Source organism: Mesocricetus auratus, unplaced genomic scaffold (assembly GCF_017639785.1).
Source record: "Mesocricetus auratus isolate SY011 unplaced genomic scaffold, BCM_Maur_2.0 Super-Scaffold_6730, whole genome shotgun sequence".
In the NCBI taxonomy this organism is placed as follows: Eukaryota; Metazoa; Chordata; class Mammalia; order Rodentia; family Cricetidae; genus Mesocricetus; species Mesocricetus auratus.
Window position 1 is genome coordinate 62929895 of NW_024429184.1, and position 19430 is coordinate 62949324.

Below are 19430 nucleotides of genomic sequence, written 5' to 3' on the forward strand. Positions count from 1 at the left end.
TACCTGATCTCATTTACTCTGTTCAAACTTGGTTGAATTGATTAGTTCTTATTGTCCCAAGTGCAACACAAGCCGAGTATGTTCCAGTTTTCTGTGTCTCAGGTATGCTAATTAGTCAGGCGGTCTCATCTGAAACCAAGCAAGGTATAATAGTGCTGAGTTGTACAACTTGCCATACCAGTTTTACAGTGTTTTTGTTTTGCTCCAAGTAGATGAAAGGTTTATTTAAGTGTGGCCACACTGGTACTGCATTCCTGGTGATCGTGGAGGGTTAATGACAATCTTTGTCATAGAAATCAGGAAATGTGGGTTGAGCCTCTGGGATGCACAGAGCTAGTTCATTAACATGCTCCTTCCCAGAGGATGGGGTTGTTGGAGGTGTCTGGTGGTAGGTCATGCAGCTTCCAGAAACCTTGATCATCTGTCTGTCATCGACCTATTTGTCATCTTCTTTCCATCCATCCATCCATCCATCCATCCATCCATCCATCCATCCATCCATCCATCCATCCTTCTTTCAATCTGTCCATCTATCCTGTCTATTTTTATCTTCATCTTTTTTAAAACTCTCTTAACACAATAGTGTTTGGTTAAATTACCCACAGGGCGACTGCTTTTTCTAACAAGACGAAGACCCGTTTTAGAAATCCAGGTAAGTTTTGTTAAATAGTCAGCAGTTTGTTTTCATCGGGTTATTTGCTTGGTTGTGAAGACAGTCCTGTCGAGAGATAGTAGCTGCTTTGCTGAGCTGGCTGGCTTTTAGCTGAATTAACTTTGTCAGTCAGTGCTGTGATTTACACCACTGGCTTTTAATCATGTCGGATAGATGGAAGAGTTGCTTGAAGTGGTATCTGTGAGATACTGTTAGGTAGAGCAGTTTTTGGATTTGGCAAGCTTCAGGTGTTGTTGAACAGATCTTAATGATTGTGATTACTACCAGTTCTGTAGAAATACCCTGGTTTTTTACAACTGTGCAGTATCGGTGGGCATATAGGAGAGGTCACACACTGCTGGTTGGTTTTCTGTTACAAGGTGTATGTAATTTACCTCAGATTGATTCCTTAATAACACCATTATTCAAGATGTAACTGAATACAAAGCAGGGTGGTTCATGTGAGGACTATTGGTGTACAAGATGCATACAAGATACCTTAATCTCTTGAAGTAGACTTCAAGACTGTGTGCCACCTTCTAACAGGAATGGAAAACTTTGAAATTCCGCAAGAACTTGAGCAAAGGCAGTGGAGTGGGCCAGTCACTGTTGAGTTACTGATTGTCCCATCTAAAGCCTTAGAGAAACCCGTAAGTTATTTATTAGAACCACTAATGTACTGGGATCTTCCCCTTAAGAGCATTCCTGCGTTTTTTAGCTAGTGTTCAGGGACTACTGTTGATAATCTTCAGTTTTCAGCCCATGAAGGGTAAACACTGTGCACCTTTTTATTCCCATTGTGAGGGTTGGAGGGGAGCTAAGAGCCCAGAGCTCTAATCAGTGCATTTGGGATTGAGTCCACACCTCCTTCCACACCCCTCCCTCCACACTCCTCCCTCAACGGGTGAGCTTTTCTGCACATGGGTTCTGGAGACTCTGAGACTGTGACCAGAGATCTTCATAAAACTACTAAGCTTATTATATTAAAGAAAAAAGTTATTCCTCCCCCCACAAAAGAAAAAGCCAGGTGATGGTGGTGCACACCTTTAATCCCAGCACTTGGGAGGACGAGGCAGGCAGATCTCTGTGAGTTCGAGGCCAACTGGTTTACAGAGGGAGTGCCAGGACAGCCTCCAAAACCCTGTCTAAAAAAGAAAAGAAAAAGTTAGCTAGGTATGGTGATGTGTGCCTTGAATCCCAACTCATGGGAGGCAAAGGCAGGCAGGATGTCTGTGTCAGATCTGCTAGGGTTACACAATGCCACCCCTACCTCAGATAAGTGATAACTGAATACATTTTAAAAATTGAAAACTTGTCAGTTTTCCTCCTGTATAGTTTCCTTGCTGCATATTTAATGAAAAAAGCTTCCTCTAATTTAAGGTCTATGTATACGTTTTAGGAATCACAGCTGTAGGGGAGGGGGGGCAGTAGAGGCAGAAAAAAATCACTTCATTAGAATTGAAATTTTGCTTTTTTGTTTTTTGTTTTTGTTTTTTTCAAAACAGGGTTTCTCTGTGACTTTGGAGGCTGGCCTGGAACTAGCTCTTGTACACCAGGCAGGCTGGTCTCGAACTCATAGAGATCTACCTGCCTCTGCCTTCCCAGTGCTGGGTTTAAAGGTGTGAGCCACCAACACCTAGCTAGTATTAAATTTTTGTTATTGTTTTGAACTAACAGCAGGGATGTGGATGTTAGTGTCCCTTTCACGTGTGTGTTGGAAAGTAGGAAGGGGAGGGAGTGTGTTTTCTGTGTCTAGGTATATGCACAGACTCAGCTTGTGCTGAAAGTAGCTAGCTCCGCTGAAAAGGACACATGGAGCTGTATGTAGGCAGCAGGAAGAACTGAAAAGAAGTGTCCTTATGAACTAGGAGTTTCGGTGGGAGTCTGTTAAACCCTAACTGGGTGTTTGGCTTGTCTTGCCAGTTGCAGGGAGGTGGGGTGTAGCCTGGACTGGTTTCCTGGTGTCTCCATCTCTACTCACTGCTGCTAGAATGATAGGCGTGTCCCAGCTAGAGCAGTCAGCTGCTTACTGTGGTGGCAGTGGCCTCAATTCATGAGATGGTAAGGCAGCAGGAACTGAGCTTTGTCCAGAAAGACCAAAATGCCAGACCCAGTCTGTTCACCTATGTCTTCTGTGGGTGGGTCCTAAAGAATAGGACCTAAATGAAATTAGCACTTAGCATGCTGTTTTTGTTAAATTATTAAATAATTGATCAAATGAAGGGGAGACACCTTTTATTAAGGTTATCATCAAAACAGCCCTTTCAGAAACCGCTCCAGTATAAATTGATGTCATTTTTCTGAAAATCACTAGTTTGGTAATCAAAGCCTTACAATTGATCTCTCTTGGTCCAGGAATAGTTTTCCGACATCTGATGGAGGCCGGTCTGTGAAACTGGAGAACCGTTTAGGTGAAAAGTTCCATAGCAGCCAGTAGCCTCAGCAGTGCTTAGGGAAAGTTATGAGTACTAAGAGTTACCGAGAATTGTGTTCAGCACCGAGTGCTGGGATTGTAGGCATGCGCCACCAACACCCGGCTTATTTTACCTTTTTAAATTTATTTTACACCGTTCCAAGTTAAATTCGTGGTCATGTCAAATGACAAAATTTTAAAGATAGTTTAAGTCACAATAGTTTTGAGTGGGACAATGTTACAGCTAAACATTTGGTAATATGATGTCCCTTTTGTTTGTGGAAGCAGTCATACCACCAGCACTGCATGGAGTAGTAAGAATCTTCAAGTATCAGATGCCTATTTAAAACTTACATTATTTCCTCATTACTCTTTCACTCTGTTAGCAGTAGCATTTTTGAAGTTAGCTATTTTTGTTATCTTCCTGCTCCAGATGATTTTGCCCTTTTATCGTGAAGATTGTTTCATCCAACACTGATGCTTTCCTATAGTCCCTGCACGGGCTATCTAAATTTCAGTTTGTATTTATAGCTGCCACTTTGTTACTCATGATAGTCTTCCTATTTTTAGTTTTCTTTCCTGAACTTGTGTGTGTGAGAGACACATACTAAGCCTTCACTGACTATGAAACTCCCCTCCCAGCCCCACTCTTATTTTAAAACTAAACCTAGTGACTCAAGTGTTTTAAGCTAAGCTTATTTGTTCCCCAGCAACACCCATTTCCGGGTAACTGTGACACTAAAGGACACTGCACTTTCTTACCACTTCCATTGCGTCCTCGTGCTGTAGACAGTGTGTCATTTTGAGTGTGTGTTTGATTGTTGAGGAGTGTGCCAGGTTTCCAGTCCCCAGCTCTGCGCTCCATGGACTCTGTTCACTGACTAACTATTGAGGATTGCAGCATGATCCCGGGGTGTTTGCAGTAGCCTGAGTAGTTTCTGTGTGAGCTCCATCTGAGTCAGGAGTTGCCAGTCTGGCTTCCACATAATAGTAGGCTGTGTGCGTTAAGGTGGCGCCTGAAGAGCCTCCTGCCAGTCTCACTTGCGTGTAGCAAGAGGCCACTCCGATTCTAATAATCCCACAAGTACAAGCCTAGCATCATCTTGGTTCTCATTTTTTCCTTAGGTGCTGGGTATTGAGCCCAGGGACTCGTACATGGTAAGCTCATGCTCTGCCCCTAATCATACCTCAGTCCCTACAAACATTGGAAACATGAGTTCTGTGGAGTATTTCTGAAGGTCTCGGGCATGTTCCTTTTCTGGCTATTGGAGTAGAAGTTGGCTCATCCATGTATTGTAATTGATAGCATTATTTACCACCCACTCTATATGTGAGACCCTCTGTGGAAGTTTCCTGTACACTTCCTTATTCTTTTAGCAGTTCAGATTACAGATGAAGTAACTCAGGCCAAGGGAGAATTGGCTTAGTCAGGATCACACATGTGGCAAGTAACAGATGTTTGGATCTGTGGTTTGTCAGGTCCCAGTACTTGTGTGAATTTTGTGTAAGTTTAGGGTTAGGGTTAGGGTCCCGTGTGAAAAGCGCATGCTGGTGTGACTGACTTAGGGCAAACCCTGCTCTCTTTCTTGCTTTTTTTTTTTTTTAACTCTTAAGAAAGGATTTCTCTTTTGTAGCCCTGGCTGTTCTAGAACTGTGTGTATACTAGGCTGGCCTAGAACACACAGATCCACCTGCCTCTGGCTTCTGAGTGCTAGGATTAAAGGTTTGCCCAGCCAATACTCCCAGCTCTCTTTTCCGCTTATTATGTTGGTAATATTAAATTATGTATATCTATGGGTGACAAAGTGACGTGGACCGTTGATACAGTATAGAATTGCTAAATTAAAATAATGACGATATCCATCACCTCGAAATCTTATCTGCTTTATGGTAAGAACACAAAGTTTACTCTTGACAGTTTTGAATATACAACACGTGGTTACTAGCTATGTCCGTCATACTCTGCAGTTCTTCCAAAACAACCAACCCATACGGCAAATTCTCCTAACTGGAATTTAGCACTCTGATCATCATCTCCCCATTCCCAATGTCCATGGCCTCAGTAACTATTCCCTCTGAGTCCTGTGTCCAGTGTTTCTGATTCCACATACAGGTAGTATTTTTCTGTGGTTGACTTATTTCACTTAGAACAATTCAGGTTCCATCCATGTTGTCGTAAATGACAGTCTGAATTTTAAGGCAAAGTGTATGCCATTGAGTACATATGCCTTGTTGTTTTTACCCACTATCTTTTAGGTTGATACTATAACCCAGGCTTGTGACTAGTGCTTCAGTGAACGTGGGAATACAGATATCCCTCTTTAAAATATTTTTATTTTATGTGCATGAGTGTTTTTTTTTTCTGCACATAAGTCTGTGCATCGTGTGCTTGCCTGGTGCCTGCAAAAGCCAGAAGAGGGTATTGGATCCCCTGAGACTGAAGTTATGGTTGGATGTGAGCTACCCTGTGCATTCTGGGAACTGAATCTGGCTCCTCTAGAAGAGCAGTCAGTGTCCCTAACCACTGAGCCATCTCTCAGATATCTCTTGACAAGATGATTTCAAATATTTTGGTAAATAACCAGAGTTAGGATTTTGAGGTCTGAAAGGTGTTTTTTTGAGTGATCTGGATACAAACTGAAGTGTGCTTTTTCTGGGGTTGACAGGTGCTGTTTGAGATGGTGTTGGAAGGCGTCTAGCTTCTTGGAATTGTACTAAGTAGTTTCATGGGACACACCCAGGGCTTGGTAAAATGTGTGCTTTAAAAACAGCTCATTAAACAACCGTGAGCCCTTGTTAACCAAGCTCAGTCCCCTAACAATCTCACAAGACTTCTTTTTAACCTTAGGTGCTTAGGAGGATACTAGTCTTCTGCTCATAGTGTGGAGTTTACCACCAAGAGCAGGCATGTCCTTGAAGCCATGTGTGAATGTGCTGCCATGCCCGTGGGTGACTGTATGGGAAGCCTGTGTGCTGCTAACTGGAGTAGATGCTTTCTTAGGATCTTCTAACAAGTTACAATTCTGCCCTTCACTGGTTTTGAGCAGCATAATATTTCACCCCATCAGCAGTGTTTCGCCAGCCAGGGTGGAACCCAGTACAGTCCCATTTCCCTTGTAGTCTTGGCTCCCTACTGGTCGCCCTCCTAGCTGCCCGCTGTGTGGCCTGGTTGAAGGCATTGGCTTTGGTTGAGGCTTGTGGCAGGAGCGTGGGTTTACCCTGGGAGGGTTGCACCATCTCTTCCCATGTAGGTATCACACTTTTCCTTGGCCTCCTATGCTTTGGCTTTAGCTTATTTGTTTTGTGGTTTGGGTTTGTGCACGTGTGCTCATTGCTTTCTCTTCTTTGTTCCTTTCCCTCACTTCGCACTGGCATGAAAGAAGGGAGTAATCCCAAAATGGGCTTGTGCTTAAGGGGTTCAGTTCGGTAGGCACTCATACATAGAGATCTGCACTAACCAGATCCATAGTGCTGAACTCACTTCTCAATGGTTCTCATGCCATTTTGGCATTTAATGTAACTGATAATAATGTATTGTGGACACTGAAGAATGTGCCCACAATGGCACCATCCTTACACACCCTCTTTTCAGTGCTGAGTGTGTTTACTCTCAGCCGGCTAAGAGATCTCTGTTTGTTTTGTTCTGTAAGTGCTTTTACTGGGACTACAACTCAAAGGTTGGAATTTTACTTTGCTTTTGCAATCTTGTCTTTCCCTGAGAGGTGCTGGATGCTACCCACCCACGATGGTGCCCCGACAGGATGAGACAAACATGGAAAAGGCTGGGCAAAAGATGTTTGCTCACTGCTTATAGGGCCCTCCTGTTACTGCAAGACAGTCAAGATTGTAGATTTGTGCAGTTATTCCTTCATTTATTTCTCTCAAGGGGTCTATTAGAGGAACATGAAGTTTGGGTAATTCCATCTTTTCAATTCTGAAGATGTAGCTTGTTCCTACTTCCCCAAGTCAATTTAGACTTGCATTATTCCTAAACAAACACTCCATAGCCCTTTAAAACATATTTGCCCCCCCAAACTTCTACAACCCATACTTCAACTGTGCATATACCCAGAAAGACTCAGATTGTAGAGGTGACTGGAGTCAGAACATGTCACTGTTTTTTTGGGAAGACTTTGAACCCTAGGAGACCAGTTGGAAATGCCTCTGTTGTGTGTGCATGTGCGTGTGTTTCTTTTCCAGTTTAACAGTCTGCAGAATAGTTTTATTTCTTGGATTATTCCTCTCATGGACACCTGTTGGGATGTCATGGATTTGGGGTAGTTTCATCGTTCTATTTTGATTTTTCAAAAGATACTTCAGTTACTACTATCTCAAGTAGCTCTGGATTTATTACTTGCAGAGTGGTGACTTTTTAGAATCTTCCTTCTTGTCAGGAAATGGGGTAACTGTAGGATGGTAGCACGTGCTGTTGTGCTGGTGTCTTTTCTGGAGTCTTTGTGGGATGCTGTGCTTTATGTTGAAATAGGACTTGCTGTGTATCTGTGAAGAACAGTGTTGCTGTTGAAATGTACTTTGTATCTCCAAATGTTTATGGTCTGTTGGCAGAATCACGTTCTCAGTTCTGAAGTGGATATTATGGGGGAAGGTGGGAGTCTGCCATGTGCAGGTGTTTAAGAACTAGGAAGTTCCTGGAATGTCTAAAATCTAGCCAGCATAGACTGAGTCTGTTTCTCTAAACATTATTTTTATATTATGAAATAAATACATACCTATTTTTGCCATAGTCCTTTCTCCTTTAAAAGCAAAAATGTGTAAATTATATAACCCTTTATATATACTCATATATATGAATGAGGAGGAAATTATATAACCCTTTATATATACTCACATATATATGAGTGAGGAGGAAGTCTGAGACTGGAACCCACAGTCTCTTACTGTAGTTTTTTCAGCCTTCCAAGGCACTGCATTACCAAGTGACAAGTCATGCCTCTTGTCCTGAAGTGGTGAAGATGCTCTTCCTAAAAAGAACTCGAGCTACAAAGCAGTTTCTCTTTTCTCTTTTAATTTCATGAATTTTAATTTCCTTGATTTTAATTTGATAAATTTTTCTTTTTCATTAATTTTTATTTAAATTAAAAAATCTTATTTTCCATATCATTTCCAGTTCCCCCTCTCTTCGCATTCATCCCACCATTCCCTATCCCATGCCCCATCCACTCCACAGGGAGGGTGAGTCCTCGCATGGGGAAATGATCAAAGTTTGTCTCGTCACAAGCTTTTGCAGTATTGTGGGGCTTTCCAACCACTATTAGGTGGAAATGTTCTGGGAGTTCACAGTTGTCTGAAGGAGGGGTTAGAAGTGTCTGGGTTCTTTGGGAATTGAATAAATTCATCTAGTGTTATAATAGTTAATTAGCCTTTTGCCTTGGAGTTTTCTCTTTTATAAATAGGGCACACCCTGCGTTTGTCAGGACTTCTGTGGCTGAGTCTTGTCCATGGCTCCTGGCTCCAGGCCCAGCCACAGCACCATGAAGCCTTACAATGGGCTTGGTGTTGCTCCTGTGCTGATGTTGGTTAGGTGTGCATACTTCTCGTGAGTCGAGAGCCCCTCTGCTTCCTCAGCGACAGCTCTGGATTTTCATTTAGCAACAGGAGCTATTTCCGTGCATTGTCCTTCCTGTCAGTACTTGTGCCCCTTTGATCGATCGTGAGAGGAATTTTAGTGTTTTATTTGGGTTGCTCTTGACAACACTGGTTACCAACCTTTTAGGTAAAGCAAGGAAAAGCATGCAGTATTAAAGTTGGAAATTACAAAGTTATATGTACACTTTGTAACACAATTTGAAAATGTGTGTGTTTTTAGGAAGTATAAACCAATCATTTTGTTATTGGGGAGGGGGCAGGTGAGAGGTGTCTTACTACACAGTCCAAGTTGGTCTTGAACTCAGAGATCACCTGAACTCAGAGATCACCTGTATCTGCCTCCTAAATGCTGGATTAATGGTGTGCACCACCACACCTGACTGATTTCTTTTTTATTAAGAAATAATCATCTTTTAAAATGTGAGAAAGTTTTTCTAAGCTTAACAAAAGGGCCCTTGAATGACAGTTGATACTTTCAAAAACTGAAATGTATGTTGAGCAACAAAATTATGAAATGCTGTATTAAACTAAAATGCTTATGTACTTTGTTACTGTAAAAACACCTAAATTCGCTACAAGACATTAGTTACTGGTGAATCTTGATGAACACAGAAAATTCCCCAAAAGACATTAGTTACTAACACTTTAACTTAGTAACTCACTTGGCTTTTCCTATATCAGGAATATTGAAAATTATTTTGTGACATAAATTTTAGGAAATTTAGGATACCACATTGCACACACCTTTAATCCCAGCACTCCGTCAGATCTCAGTGAGTTCAAGGCCAGCCTGGTATACAGAGACAGTTCCAAGACAGCTAGGGCTACACAGAATCCATGTCTGGAAAAAACAGCAAAACCCAAAAGCAAACATAAAGATACAACAGTAACTAAAAGAAATAATGTATCCATTTAAAAATGTAGTGCTTTTCTTATTATTATAAAATTTATTTTCTAGCTCTTGTGGATTTGCAAGCGACTTTCCAGAAATTTTTTGTGAGTACTAAGCTAAGCTAGACCTAAATTCTAGTCTTCTGTTGGCTTGAGAGACTTCTTTTTCCAGTATTTGAATTGCTGCGCAATGATGACGTCATGCTTGCCTTTACTTCCCTCTCACCCTTTTCTTTCCCTTGCTGTCCTGTCCTGGTCTCACAGTCTGGTGTCCTCTACCTCCACACCATGTGTGTTGATAGTATGTGTGCGTGTATGCATATACACTTTTGGCATTTGCCACTAGTAATTATAGGTTCACCACACCTCACAGAGAAAGGCTATCAGGTGTTTAGTGTAAGATTAGAGAAATAATTATACCTTTTCATTAAACAAATGAAGTATACACCTTAAGTGTATGGTTGAAGGGAATGGATCTTTATTTGAGGACTGTGAATTTTTTAAGTGAAACAGGAGTTTGAAGATCCTTATGCTCTTTTGTCATTGAAGAAACTGAAGCCTAGAGATGCTAAGTGCTGTCCTGGTCTAGGAAGCCCAGGGCATTGCTGGCTGCCTGGCCCCTTGAGACTTGTGTTTTCAGACTCCCGAGGCACCTTTTCCACATGGTGATACTTTAGGTTCTAATTTTACTGAGTTACAGTGTGTGTTCCTGTACACACTTGTGCCACAGCACACATTTAGAAGTCAGGGAGACATTTCTCTCTTCCAAACTCAGGTAGTACAGCTTGGTGCCTCCCATCTTTAAGGGCAGAGCTGTCTCAGCAGCTCCAGGTGTTACTCTTTATAGTTGAAGGCCACTGTTGTCAAGCTGAGATTATGGCTCAGAACTCTGTTTTGACTTTTACGGTATTTCGAGCAACGTATTAACAAGCTAATAGTTCACAAGGAGAAATTTTCTCTTGCATTATGCTTTAAAAATTGACACAGCATAAATATTGTGCTGACCCTGAAATTAGAAGAGGCACTTAACCAGCCACAGCAACAGGCAGGTGGGTGGGCGGGGTGGGGGGGGGGGGAGAAAGAAAGAAAAAAGAAGTGGGAAGCTGGACATACTGTGACCTTTCCCCTGGAGACTGTAGTTACCTGATGTCTGCTGTTCTTTCACAACATGGGAGCAAGCAATTTCCTTATGTTTAAAAATAGTTTGTAGAATATTGATTCTCCTTTGTGTTCCCTTTGCCATCATATGACATTTGAGGAGAGAAAGCTACAAATAGAAAAAAGTGTGAATAATTTTAGAATCTAGAGAATCATGTTATGAAAGGTTACATTGTCTGTGCTTTAATAAAAGAAGTGGTTAAAATTATTTTAGTCCGTGAAATAGTGTGTTTGTTTAAACTGTAGCATGCCTAGACAGAAATAAATCCCACCAGGGCGGCAGCTCACTGCTGACCTTGTTTTCCCATTCCGGGTCCTGGAGTCGCAGCTGCGGTAAAGCAGGGAATTCTCTTAGCCCGTTTGTAATGTATCTTAAAAGGGTCTCTCAGCTAATAGTCAGTGAGGAAAAAATAAAAAGGATTAGTTACGCATGCCATGAATTTATAGTCTGAAATAAGAACCCAAACATTTTACTATATGGCACAGTTAAGTGAAGCATGGGTAATTCTGCAAACTGTGTGTGACCTCTTGTGGGAGTTTGATTCCGTCCTCACTTCCTTCTCGTGGAAGACCTCAGACCCTGGGTGACACTGAGATTGGTCTATGTTTTGATTTAATCAAATTTGGCTGATTTCTTAATTATGTTCCTTTTGGCTATTTTTGTGGGGGGGGTGGTTAAAATATACAGGAAGACTTGTGAATCACACTTTGAATTTAAGTATAGGAAGACACCATGAAGTATACTTCAAATTTAAAGTCATGCGTTCTGAAATTGTGTGTGTGTGTGTGTGTGTGTGTGTGTGTGTGTGTGTGTGTGTGTGTGTGTGTGTGTACATGCATATGCCTGCAGAGGTCAGAAAAGTTGGAGTTATATTGAACTCAGGTCCTCTGCAAAATCAGCACTCTTATATTGCTGAATCATTTCTCCAACTCCAGTTCTGAAAAAGTTTCAACCATCACAGAGGGTCTTAGACTCAAGAGTGCTTGGACCTCTTGAGTTTTTTTATTTTTATGATGGCATTCAGTGCATTGTGCAGTGAGCATCGAGCTGACCTCAGACTTTAAATTAGGGTCTTCTCCAGGTTGCTGCCAGGTGTTGTGATTGTTTTGTGATATTGGACAGTGCAGCAAGTTGTAGGCCCCAAAAAGCCACAGTCAGAAGCAGGAATATCAGGTTGTACGTAGCCACTGTGCTGCGTAACTGTGAGGTATGCGAGGTCAGTTGTAGGGTGTGTCTGGACAGAGCCCCACTGTAAGGTGGTTAATATCCCCAGAGCCTGTACTGTAAGTACATGACAGATAAATGATCCCCAGTCAGCTCGGGCTTTTCTTGTGTTTGATGCCATTCTGGCTGGCTTCAGAAATGCTTTTAGCTTTTTGACTTTAAAGCCCTTACTATATTACTATATATACAAGTTGTTAGTTTTCATTCTGTTATGTGTATTTTCGTTCTGTCTCATGATTCTGCTAGGAACTTGGACAGGGTAGAGCACAAAGAACAGCTTGAGCCTGCCTCAACACATGGCCTCTATGCCGCACTGACTTGGATATCCTCAATGGAGTACTGCCAGGGGCCATAGGTATCTCAGGACACTGAGGTCAAGGAAAGACACAGGGGTCTGAGGTAGAATCTCAGTGATGTTGCCAGTCCAGCGCTATGCCAGGCTGCCCAGTTTCCTCTTGATTCTAGAGGAGAAACAGGAAAGGTAACTACCATCTTCACGCTTTCACAGTTCTACACAGGGTCATGTTCTTTGTGTGTCCCTGATCTTGTCAGTGGCACTATCAGACACCGCCATGCAGGGTGAATCCAGACTTCCCTGTGTGGAGGGCTTGAAGAGAATCGCTGTTGTGGTTTGTGGCTGCCTGCTTGCCTGCTGTGCTTGCTGTTCTTGGTATATTCAGAAGGAGGGTGTGAGTACCTTGCCTGCAGATGTGTGCTCAACATGAACCAGAGTCTCCAGAGGGAGTGTCTGTCTCGGTGATGTGGGCATACTACTGCTGGCTAGGCCACGGGTGCTCAGACACTGTTGTTTCAGATGCTGTAAACGCAGAAAACTGAAAAAGATGATCAAACTTTGTGTTTTGACATTGTATGAAAACAAGAGCATGGAAGAGCAGTTAACACCACAAAACAGAGAGCCTTCCACCTAACAGTAAAGGCAGAACCTTCACACAGAAGGCATAACTTTTTTTAAAACTCATTTAAGTTGGACTACAGCAGCTTTGTTCTTTATCACACCCTCGGGCACACTGCGAGGGCACCATTTTGGCCTTATTTTGCTGTGTGAGCAAAGTGAATGAGTGACTTTTTTTTTTTTTTTTACAAGACAGGGTTTCTCTGTATTGTTTTGGAGGCTGTCGGTCCAGCCCAGCCATGAGTGACTTTTTTAAAGATGAACATTGTATAGCCATGTTTATTTTTGTGAATAATGAGGAATTTTAACTTACAGTAGCTTCTGTGAAAAGGAACCAGTTTGGTATATTACTTGATTCCTTTCACTGTAGATTTTATTTCCAACAGGACCTATGATACAAAGCCAGGACACTAATTAAACATAAACTATGAAGTGGAGGTAGACACTTTGAAGTTAGCTTGCTGACCTGAGGCCTCAGACTCTGTTGAATTCAGTGTGCACTTTTTTTGAGAGTTTCATGCATGTACACCATTTCCACCCTCACCCTACATCGCCCCAGTACTACTTGTAATGCATGTATGTGCTATACTTACAATCTTCCCTGCTTTTCTTTACTTAGCATGACAGCAAACTTTATCCCCCAGGACTTGATGTCAGTGTCTAGTAAGTACAACGTAAAGCCTGAGATATTGAATGGCATTGGCTCTCAGCTGTACAGGGATCACCCTCGAACAGCAGTTCTCAACCTGTGGGTCACAACCATCAGAAAACACATATTTCTGATTGTGTTAGGAACTCCTAACATAAATTTATTCTTGTTGCTATTGTATAACTATTGTTATACATAATTATTGTATAATTTTGCTACTGAGTGGTGTGTCCATGTTTTCTGATGGTCACTACCCACAGGTTGCGGACCTCTGCGCTAGGATAGCATTTTAAGTTTGCATCTAAACCAAAGTGTGGGGCCGCACTAAACTCATCCTGGATATCTTAGGTCATTGGTGCACTCTGCCTCCCAGCAGTCTCTGGTTTGGGGGAAGAATTGAACAATACTATGTTAGTTTTCCAGCATGTTTTTCTCCATTGCATTTAGAATTGTTTCACTTTCTTTTTCTCCTATGTCTGCATTTTTCTTCACTTCTGTTGTTTATCTTTCAGTGTGGTGGTGTTTCCTCTATTCTCTTCGCTTTTGTTGGCGTAAGCAGATGAGTGATCTTGTTAGAGGGCTACTTTCCAGTTCCTTGTTAGGTAGCTGCTGGCAGCAGTGTAAGGCTGGGCATTGCAAAGTATCTTTGTGATGTTCAGCTGAGTTTTCTGAGGGGAGGAAGAAGAGAGGGAGAGAGACAGAGTAGTAGGAGGTCTTTGACCTCTCGCTTTAATGTGAGTAAGTCACGTAATGTTTCCGGTGTACAGTTTGTTGGCACTAATAGGTACCTGTCTGTGGCAAGTATTTACAATAATTCATGTAGAAGTTACAGCAGAGCCTTTGACATCTGCTCCTCAGCAAAAAGTACCTCCTATTTCTTTATGTCTGGGTAATAAAGTACCATTTTCTTTACCTGACTTGATTCAGTATCCTGGAATCAATCACCGTGAACGTTGCTGCAGTGAATACAGGTGTGCACACATCTTGTGTCACACTGATTTATTTTACCTTGGACATAGACAGGATTGGTGTGACATGGATGAGACCGGAGGACGTTATGTTATGAAGAGTAAGTCAGACACAGAAGGACAAATACAGTATGTTCTCACTTACATGTGGTAATTTAAAACTTGATCTTATAGACGTGGAGAATAGAGTGGTTCCTGGAAGGGACAGCTAGTGGTTATAATGGATGGGAAGAATAAGTTCTCCTTTCTATAGCACTGTAGGATTGCCATGGTTGTTCATTCTTCCCTGTAGATTTCAGAATAGCCTGTAAAGATAATCTTGACTTCTTCCTGATACAAAGTAAACTATCAATAAGTGTGTGAGGTTCTGGGCTTGCCAGTGGACCTGTCTGCAGGCATGTCCATTGTGTGCATGAACTGTGATGCCACACGCCTTTCCAGACTGTGTACCATTATCTCATGCCGATTGAACACATACAAGGAAAAATGGCTCCTGTGTGTTCAAATGCTACACCAGCTGTGACCAGTGTGATTTGTACTATGTATTGTTAGATATTTTGTCTATTAATTCTAGATTTCATGCCTTCATGCCTTTTTGAAAGCTTTAGACCCATCCAGGATAACAGTTGGTTTAGATAGGATGCTTACACCAAAGATTTTAACATTTATTTTTCCTGGATTCATAAAAACTATTTTATTCAGAATGAGTGGAAAAATGTTACCCATAGGACAGCACAAGCAACTAGAATCCTAAAATTCAAAATCCAGAGGGGTAGAGAGAAGGAAGGAAAGTGAAAGTCAGCTTCACCTACTGCCCTGTGTGTGTGTGTGTGTGTGTGTGTGTGTGTGTGTGTGTGTGTGTGTGTGTGTGTCTCTGAAGCTTCCTTTTCTTATATGGAAATGATCGTTTTAATATGACAGTGACATCATTTGACAGAGTGACCTTTGGTAGACAGATGTCTGCTACTTGTTAAGGGTATGTTGTCCCTGTCCTGCATGGACAGATCATTAGGTTTGAATGTTACTTTTGGTCAAATTTCTTTGCCACTTCATTGTCTAAAGATATTCTATAGTGTTTTACAGGCTTGTCTACCCTAAACTCAAGAATATAAAAGGAAGGATAAAGGGTTCATTTATTTTTCAGTGTGATTGATTTCAGCAATAATAATTAGGAATTAGAAAAACAACTAGGAGAAGGTGAGTGTCTGAAGGGATTTTATAATTTGAGATTGCCCATGTGATTGATATAAGGACAGGAAACTGCGTTGTTTTGTGCTCTTTAACTTCAGAGGCTGGTTGGTGTGGGTGTCCATGTGGCATGTTCTAGTCATGGTAGGAGGCAAACCTGAGTCTTGTTACTAGGTTTCAGAGTACTTTCAAGATGTAGAGCTCCTCAGGCTGCCCTACTCAAAGGTGGCACCTTACCCCTGCCCTACTGGAGAATGGCTGACACCTTACCTCTGCCCTCCTCAAGGATGGTTGCCCTATTGGACGGTGTCTGATGCCTTACCCCTGCCCTCCAAGAACTCCCACATAGATGGGAAGATAAAGTTTAGTTTAAGGTAATGGTAGTAGTCATCTGAACATCCTGGGCTCAAATCCTTATGTCCTGTTTTCTTGTCAGCACTTCAGCGTTCTGTAATCTTAATTTCTATGTCTTTCTTTGTAGAAACTGTTCTTTTAAAGAGAACAGTAGTTTCTGGTTACCAAATCAGATAGGAACTTTAATTTTCTCAACTCATGGATCGGAACGGTGTGCGAGAGTCTCCTCTTGTACGTCCTCCCCAGACTTTGCTGCTTCCACCTGCCAGCGGCTTTGCTTGCGTTTGTTTTCTCACTGGTGTTTCTCTGGGTTTACCTCCAAACTTATAACTCTCCTTTGTGTCTGTTGCTTAGATCTAACCGTTTCTAACACTTCATGTTTAGTCTCTAGTCTTCTAAATCTGAGCCCCAAACATTCAACAAGTATGAGATGAACTTTTGTTTTTGCTAGGCAAGAACATCAAGCTTTAGTGACATGCACCTCAGGAGGCCGAGGCTGGAGATCATGCACAATCTAGAGACCTGCAGAGACAACGGTCACAAAAGTGTTACTCTACCACCCCCACCGCCTAGGCTGGGCAGACGGTTGACCATGGAGCTACATTCGAAGTCTTATGTACATTAGGTCTTATGATGCAGCATTGATTTTTCTATTCACTAAAATTTATACTACTCTATTTTAGGATATATTCCTTTTACTTACGTAGTTATATACTCTTTCTCTATATGTATATATATGCACACATACATGTATATGTAAAATTTTCTTGAAGGCATATCCTATGATTTGAAGCTCACTAAGTTAAAATCTGACTTTATGTTTACGTGGTAGGTTTTTTGTTTTTAATCAATATAAAAAATAAGCAGCTGTACTGACTGCACATCATAGGCTGCTGGCATATATTTGTGTGTGACTGAAGCTGTTAGAGCTCTCTCTGTCCCCGTGGATCCTCAGTATTTGCCAGCCTACTTGCCTGGCGTGATGACAGGGCCTTGCTAGCTTAACAGGGGCCAGTCTAAGATCCTCTGTGGGAGCATGCAGGGTGGCTTTGCATGGCTCCCTTTGGTCGGTCAGCCACTCATCTCTTCTAAGTAGCCAGTGCTGGCTTCTCTGGTGTATGTCAGAAATGCAGAGAGTTGGCTCAGGTGGAGCAACACGGTTTCACTCATGCACTCGTCTGTCATATAGGAAATGGCTTCCTTTGATTGGTGGCAACATTACTTGAGAAAATGACATGAAACAGGACTCAGGGAAAAAATACCACCACAGTCTCTTCACAGTATGGAGATCATGTGCTTTTGCTGTTCTTATTAACATGACATAAATCCCAAGAAGGCTGCTTTCAGGGATCAAACCAGTGACGTCCCATGAACACCCCGGTGTGAAGGCCATGCAGTGTGCATGTGGCCAGCCTTGCCAGCCATGAGCTCTGCATCTGGACTTTGCTCCCCAGGCAGGCCTCGGGTCTGCATGGGCTTGTGGCTGAGCGCCTGCCGTAGGGGACAGATTGAATGGGAACACAGGTGATGCCTTCTACCCAGTGCTCACCCAATAAGCTCGCAGTGAGCAATAGCTGCTAGTGCTGCCGAGGCTTTCTTTTGACACAAAAAATAAAGTATGGCCTCTGTTCACCTCTCCAGGCTAATTAAAGTACCCTTTGGTCACTTCATTCTTTTCCCCAACTTCCTTTGTTTCCTCTAGATCTGTTTATAATCACTTATTAGCAACACAAAAGAAGATACTGTCCCTCACCCTATTTGTTCCCATGTCCCTAGCGGACTGTGCATGGAAAAGGCTTAGTCCTGGTGCTTAACCTGCAAACCATCTATATTAGAACTACCTTTCTCTAGCTGATAGAGCAGGGACAAAGAATATACTTGCAGAAATCAGCCACTGTGTGTGTGTGTGTGTGTGTGTGTGTGTGTGTGTGTGTGAATCACTTAGGAACTTTAGTGGTTTTTAAAAGTTGGAATAAGAGCTAGAGAGCTGGCTCAGCACCTGAGACACTTGCTGCATAACTGCAAGGCCTCCAGCTTGACCATGGAGCTGTTAACAAGCTGCTATGCATTTGTGTCTGTGACCCCAGCCTAGGGAATGGTGGGTGAGGGGGCTGCCGGCCTAGCTGAAAAGCAGGAGCTTGCAGTTCAGGGAGAAACCTGTCCTCAACTGAAGGGATAAGGCAGGCAGGGACAGAGGAAGAGGGAAGGGCTCCATGTCCTTCTGTGGCTGCTTTGCACACACACACAGACAGAGCAGGGCCTGGGGGCCGGGTGGTTAAAAGTAGTTGGGTCTTGTAAGACCCAAACCATAATGGTGAGCGAACAAGTATTTTGCTTCTTCTAAGAAATCAGATTAGCAGGCTGGAGAGAACCTACCTGCTGCTTTGCAGAGGCCTGGAGTTCAGATGCTAGCACCCATCAAGTGTCTCACAATGCCTACATGTATATGGCATGGACACACACATGCATGCATTTTAAAGCTTCCTTTTAAGGATTTATTTTTACCTCATGCATGTGAATATTTTACTTGCATATATGTATGTGTACTATGTGTATGTCAGAAGAGGGCCTTGAATCTCCTGTAACTGTAGTTAAGGACAATTGTGAGCTGCCATGTGAGGTGCCCAAGGGCCTCCACAATAGCAGCCAGTCTCTTAACTCCTGGGCCATCTTTCCAGCCCCACACATAATTTTTCAAAATTATTTTTTAAAAACTAAGTTATTCATCTTATTAATGAGTGGTAGTTGTTCTTTGTGCTTTCTAGACACAAACCTCTTTTCAGGTGGTATTTAGCTGTTTGTGTACCAACTTTGTCTTCTTAGATATCTTTACAAATATTTTTTTCAAGTTGGAGAATTATGTTTTTTTAATCTAAAAATTATTGCCTTATTGAGCAGTGATTTTAAGCCTTTCAAAGGTTCTGTATTGGTAAACTATAAGCATTTGTTTGCTCGTAAAACATGTACGATATAGTGTGCAGGCCCTGTGCTCGTCCTAGAACTATAAGGTGGTAATGGGTAGCCAGGGCCACCACTGCAGTGACCATCTTGAGCCTGGTGGGGAGAGCTGGCCATTCGATGGCAATTGAAATGTGGCTGTGAGAACTGAAAACTTGTAGATGCCCTGTCATTCCCAGGGAAATGTTCCCTGTGCCCTTTGGACTGTGCCTTCCAAGGAGAACGATGCCACGCTGGTTCTGCTCGTGGCTCACTGTACCACTAGTGAGTGTCACTTGTGCACTGGGAGCGATGAACAAATATTAAGTATGCATCAGCTGTAAAAATTTTAGTGCTCTGAGGAGCCCAGCAAGATCCCGCGTCTTCACTGATGGTGTTTATTTGTTCATATTGCAGATTCCTCCTGGACTTGGCTTCAGATGAATAGATCTGCACTGTGTACAGGCACAGGTGA

General features: G+C 42.3%; 1 protein-coding gene across 2 annotated transcripts in view; it reads left to right on the top strand.

The window, feature by feature from the left end:
* The window catches only part of Ncoa2 (nuclear receptor coactivator 2), a 228607-nt gene that overhangs the window by 60930 nt on the left and 148247 nt on the right, over positions 1–19430 (top strand). For both annotated transcript variants that reach the window (XM_040741429.1, XM_040741430.1), the window contains exon 2: positions 19373–19426. The gene's annotated coding sequence lies outside the window, so the exon portion shown is untranslated. The remainder of the gene's footprint in view (positions 1–19372; positions 19427–19430) is intronic.